This window comes from Tupaia chinensis, unplaced genomic scaffold, assembly GCF_000334495.1.
Source record: "Tupaia chinensis unplaced genomic scaffold, TupChi_1.0 Scaffold000330_1, whole genome shotgun sequence".
NCBI classification, from domain to species: domain Eukaryota; kingdom Metazoa; phylum Chordata; class Mammalia; order Scandentia; family Tupaiidae; genus Tupaia; species Tupaia belangeri.
In genome coordinates, this window is record NW_006159824.1 from 419,318 (window position 1) to 424,999 (window position 5,682).

At 45.3% G+C, this 5,682-nt stretch overlaps 1 protein-coding gene across 1 annotated transcript in view; it reads right to left on the minus strand.

Moving 5' to 3' along the window:
- Positions 1–4,461: 4,461 nt before the first annotated feature.
- The window catches only part of GUCY2D (guanylate cyclase 2D, retinal), a 16,890-nt gene continuing 15,669 nt past the window's right edge, over positions 4,462–5,682 (minus strand). The window contains exon 19 of the mRNA XM_006151765.3: positions 4,462–5,678. The gene's annotated coding sequence lies outside the window, so the exon portion shown is untranslated. The remainder of the gene's footprint in view (positions 5,679–5,682) is intronic.

The following is a 5,682-nucleotide window of genomic DNA, read 5'->3' on the forward strand; positions in this document are numbered from 1 at the left end:
GTTTTTTTGAAGGAGCCCTAGGAAGGCAATCCCCTTGTCAATAGAAAACTTATATGGCCCATGTAAAAAAAAAAAAAAAACAGACAGAAATTTATACAGGGAGCCAATACCTGTACAGAGGTAAGTCATAAAGAGATTCAGTAGTTTTGAACTTGGAAGACCACTGAATATATTTAGTACCATCATTAACAACAGGAAGTTAGGAGATGTTTAGAATTGGATAAGGAATAAAAAGATGGGAGAAAGAGAGAGTGGATGAGCACAGTCTAATAAACACTTTAAGGAAAGAGGAGAATTAATAGGAGCCCACTCAAAAAGGCAGAGAGGTTGTCATGAAATAAGGTCACTGGGGAGAAAAAATAGAGAAGCAAGACATTTGTGGGACACAGGAATGTTTTATTACCTGTTGATAATGTGTATAGTATTCTCAATTGGACTGGTCTGAGATGTATTTCATGTTGAGTCAATTATTTTTATAAGCCAAATGATGTATAGTGATCAAATGTTTAAAATAATAATAATAATGATAATAATGTGAATTTTTTAAAAAAATGAAAAATGAGGGAAACTAACATGCTGGGCCATGTGCCAGGAGCAGTGACCATACCCCATTTGGGGGTGCTTTCTCACTCTGTCTCTGCAAGCACATCGTCTGGCAATCAAAAACAAGAAAAAAGGAAAAGAAATGGGGGAACTATAGAAGAAGGCAAAGAACTGCAAGGCAGTTTACCGCTACACCAGCAGAGTGGTGGTGAGGGGAAGGCCTGGGATAGAGAGAGAGAGACAGGGACAGAGAAAGGGAGCTTAAGGGGCCAAGTGAAGACGGAGCCTTAATCTTCTCTTTTCTCTCCTCCCTCTGGCTTTGTAAGCTCCAAGGTGGTGAGTTGCCAAGTTCCCTAGCTAAGGAGGAGAGGGGGACAGGGCTATCTTCCCACAGGCTCCACCCTCCCACCCCACCCCCCACATTGCCACCCCACTTCCCTGAGACCCTCAACCACCCCAGCTTCTCATCATTTGAGAATGAGGCAGCCAGCTTGGGAATAAGGCTGAGTCAAGAGGGGGGTTGAGACCTGCTGGGCTCTGCCCACTCCACCTCTTCCTGAAGCTGGATTTGGGCCCTGGCCCTGGCCCTGGGATGGGGGTGTGTGTGGGGGAGCCCTGCCTGAGCCTGTCCAAGCTAATCTTCCTGCACCCACCTTTGCACTGACACTTCCCTGTGGTTTCCAGAATTACACACCACCAGTCAATCTTGGCCTTTTACAGGAAGAGGGTGAGGGAGAAGGGGGAAGAGAGAGAGCTACACCCACACTGTCACACCCAAGGCCAGCTATGTGGAAACTGTCCTTCAATCTCTGGGACCTGAACACCAAGAACATTTTAAGGAAGATGTGTAAAAGGTAAATAATATTTTAAAATCTGTGTGTGTGCATAGGCCAGCCCATGGCCTGATGATTAAGGAACTAGATCCCACATGGCCAACCACACAGTCTGAGTCCCATACCTGAAGGCTTGAAAAACAGACCAGGTGCAAAAAAAAGCCAAAAAGAGGGAGAAGGAGGACAAGAGATTGAGGGTGATCCTTCTCCATGGGAGGTGCTTTCTCTTTCTGGTGGGCACATATGCCCTCTGGCAACATTGAAAAAAAAATTTTTTTTGCATGTGTGCATGCTAGGTTTGTTCTGCTTTTAAATCTTCATTTCATCATCCTTGAACAGTTAAAATGTTCTTAAAACATTATTCCAAATTACTCACTATAACAGCACTACCCTAGGTAACCAGAATTTATAAGTGCTGGATTTTGGATTTCTTATATATACTTTGTCTACCTTTAGGGAGAAGGGGAAGAACACTATGCTGGTAGAACTTATGGATCGGGTCTTTCTGTTTTTGCTTTTTAGATTTTTGCTGTAGGGCATGTGCCATCACCAGAGAGAGAAGGAATGTGAGAAATCCCCTCCAGGACTCTAACCAAGATGGACCACCTTGGGAATCCAGCATCTTAACCGCCATGCCACCTCTGGCCCCTATGAATCAGGTTTTAAAAAGGCAAAGCAACCTCCAGGAAAAACCTATGACCCTAACATCTGCTACTCCGTGAGTCCTGAGCTCAGTGTCTACAGATGCCAGACAGGTGCATGAGGGTGTTCAGGAAATCTTGCTGTCTCAGAGTCTGTGGGGAGAAATTGGGCCTTTAAAATGTGAAGCCCTTGATAAAGCGGACTGTCTGTCTTTGGCTCTAGCAGGACATGGCTCAGTGTGATGCAATCTCAGGGGGTGCTTTTGATTTCAAGACAAGGAGGAAATCTGGCAGAGACTGAGTATCCCTTATCTGAAATGGTTGGGATCAGAAGTGCTTTTGTAAGAGTTTTTCAGTTCTGGGAATATTTACATACACATAATGAGGTATCTTGGGGGATGGGACCTAAACATGAAATTCATTTATGTTTTATATATACTTTATACACATAGCCTGAAGGATCTTTTTCTTTCTTTCTCTTTCTTTTTTTTTTTTTAGAGATTTTTACTATGGGGCCTGTGTGCTCACTGGAGAGATAAAGAGATATGGAAAGAGAGAAAGCGAGAAATCACCCCCTGGGGGAATGGCCATGCCACAATCCCTTCTCCTCCATTCTCCTCTCAGGATTTTGGGCATGCATGCACACGTGCCAAGCATGAGTTTCAAGCCACCGAGTCCAGGACTTGAACTGTGGTCTACTACATGGAAGTTCAGCAACCTAACCATTATGCCAGCTGCTAGTCCCAGTCTGAAGGTAACTTTATACAATATTTTTTGTATTGTAGTGTTTTGACTGTAACCTGTCACACAAGGTCAGGTGTGGAATTTTCCACTTATGGTCATGTCAGAGTCCAGAAAGTTCCAGATTTGGGAGCATTTTAAATTTCAACCTGTATACATTTTTAAAATGTGCTCTCTCTTTAACTGTAGAATGTTAGCTAAAAACAAAAACACTCTATAGATCAAAGAAAATAGGTCTGATGGGTAGTTTCTATCCTGATTTTTTAAAGAATTATTTATTTATTTCCTTATTTTAATTTGACCAGAAAGGGACAGAGTAAGAGAGAGGGAAAGTGAGAAAGCAGGCTGCCAGGTCTGGGACTTGAACCACGGTCAAACATAAGGGAGTACCAGCACCCTTAACCACCACGCCACTTATCAGCCCTTTTATCCTGATTTTTATAAAATCTTAGAGGTTCTGAGATTTGGGCCAGCCCTGTGGACCGGCATTTAAGGGAGCTGGATCTCACAGGATCACTGTGGTTCAAATCCCAGTCATGGCAGCTTGAGAAACATGCTGGACAAGTGTGTGTGCCCCAAATCCTGACAGGATGGAGAAATGGAGGAGACGGTGTTACAGCATGACCACACCCCACTGGGGGTGCTTTCTCTCTCTCTTTCTATGGCAAATGCACATGCCCTCTGGCGATTTAAAAAAAGAGATTCTGAGATTTAAAGCCCTCTGGTGATTTAAAAAAAGAGATTCTGATATTTTAGAGGTCTTAGGATCATTTAATTTTATGACTCAGAAATTTATAAGGAACTTGTTAAAGCAGATTCTGATTCAGCAGGTTTGAACTGGGGCCTGAGATTCTACACTTTTTTTTGTTTATTTATTTCTTCAGGGACCAGCAGTTGGCATAATGGCTATGTTGCTGGACTCCCATGTAGTCAACTGCAGTTCGAGTCCCAGACTCAGTGGCTTAAATTCACGCCAGGTGCGTGTGCATGCGTGCCCAAGATCCCTAAAGGAGAATGGAGGAGAAGGGATTGTTGCATGGCCATCCCCCCTGGGGGGGGGAGTGATTTCTCGCTTTCTGTCTCTCTGTTTCTCTCTGTCTTTCTGGAGTGTGCACATGCCCTATAGCAAAAATCTCTCCAAAAAAAAAAATAAATAAAGTTTACTTATTTCTTCCATGAGTAAGAGAGACAGAGATAGAGATAATACCCACAACAGGGTGTTTTGTTTTGTTTAGAGATTTGCCTTAGGACATTTATGCTTATCAAGAAGAGAGAGACAGAGACAGTGAGAAGGAAAGTTAGAAATCACTTCCCAGGGGGGATGGTCATGCCACAATCCCTTTTGCTCTGCTCTCCTCCTGGGATCTTGGGCAAGCACGCACATGTACCTGGTATGAGTGTCAAGCCACCAGACCTAGGACTTGAACAGCGGCAGTCAAGTGGGAGTTCAGCAACGTAACCACCATGCCATCTGCTGGCCTCACACAGCAGGGTGTTGATGCCATGATCTACTCTGTTTCAGCCAGCCTTAGATCACACCAGCACTCAGGCAGGTCTCTGGACATGAACTCAAAACCTTCCCATGTGGGTCAGCTTCACAGAGCTCCAAGTTTTACTGCTGCCCAGGCCCCAATTACTTTTTTATTTTATTTTTTTAAATTGAGAAGTGTATCTTTTAAAGTACATTTATTTATTTATTTTGAGAGAAAGAGAGACACGTACCCCTGACAGGGTCTCACCCGAGTGCTCAGATTGTTCTGGGATCCGAACCTGGGGCCTTCTCATATAGCTCCAGTATTGTGCAATGGCATCCCATTGCCGGCACCACCTTGGTCAGATTCTGCATTTCAAACAAGCTTCCAGGGGATGTCGATGCTGCTGACCCGCCAACCACGCTCTTCGTAGTGAGGATTCCGTTCATCCTTCAGCCTAGGCATTCCTTCTGACCGTCACACCCCTGGCCAATGCTGCCTCCAGTTTTGCTTGCACACTTCCAGGGGCTGGGCACTCACTAGCTACGGTGGCTGCCTGGATGGCTGCAGCAGCTGCTAACTTCTTCCAGGGTCTGTAGCAATGGCTAAGGACACCAAGAGTGAAATGCGCCAAGGCCCAGGCCCTGGAATGTCAGAGTTCCACAAGGGAAACTTCAGCTGGGGACCTGCCAGGTCAGGGCATTGACACTGGCTGTAAAGATCTAACTAAGCAGAGAGGATTTTCTGTCTAACTGCCTGCTTAGCAGCACCCAGTTAAAAAGAAAATACTACTTCTTGGGTGTTCTGGTTCGTAAAGATTTGGTGATGTTTACTTTTATTTTTATCAAAGCTTCAAAGCAAACTTTTCTCTGCACTTGGGCAAATTATCTGACTTGCTCCCAGGAGAAGGAGCCAGTTTCTGATCGGGGATAGAGGTGGGAATGAGGCTTGAGGCTAAACAGAAGTCCTCACCTTCTCTGATGCATGCGACAACCTGACCATGTGACAACCTTTATTCTGATAGAACATGAGGACTCTACTTCCGCCGGGCTTAGGGTATCCAATCCCAGATCCTCCTTCCTGGAGTCCTGAGAGGCTCTGGAAATTGGAGAATTCCCACCGCAACGGCCCCTGCTAAGCTCAGGGTCCTTATGGCTGAGGGCCACGTGCCACAGTGTCCCATATTCCACGGTCAGCCATTCTAAAGCCCAGCTGCCAGGACCACGGGGCTGTAGAAACCACTTAGGCCACCCTCATTTTGCCACTGAGGGGAACCCCAGCCTGGAGAGGGCATGGGACTTTCCCAAGGTCACATGGCTGGTTTGCAACCAGTTCTTGTAAAGGCTCAGAGTCCTTTGAGGCAGAGCTGGACAGAAGCCACCAGCGTTAGCCAGACTTTCGTTCCCCTATAGCAGCAACTTTCAGGAAAAGGACCTTCCAGAATAATCCTGA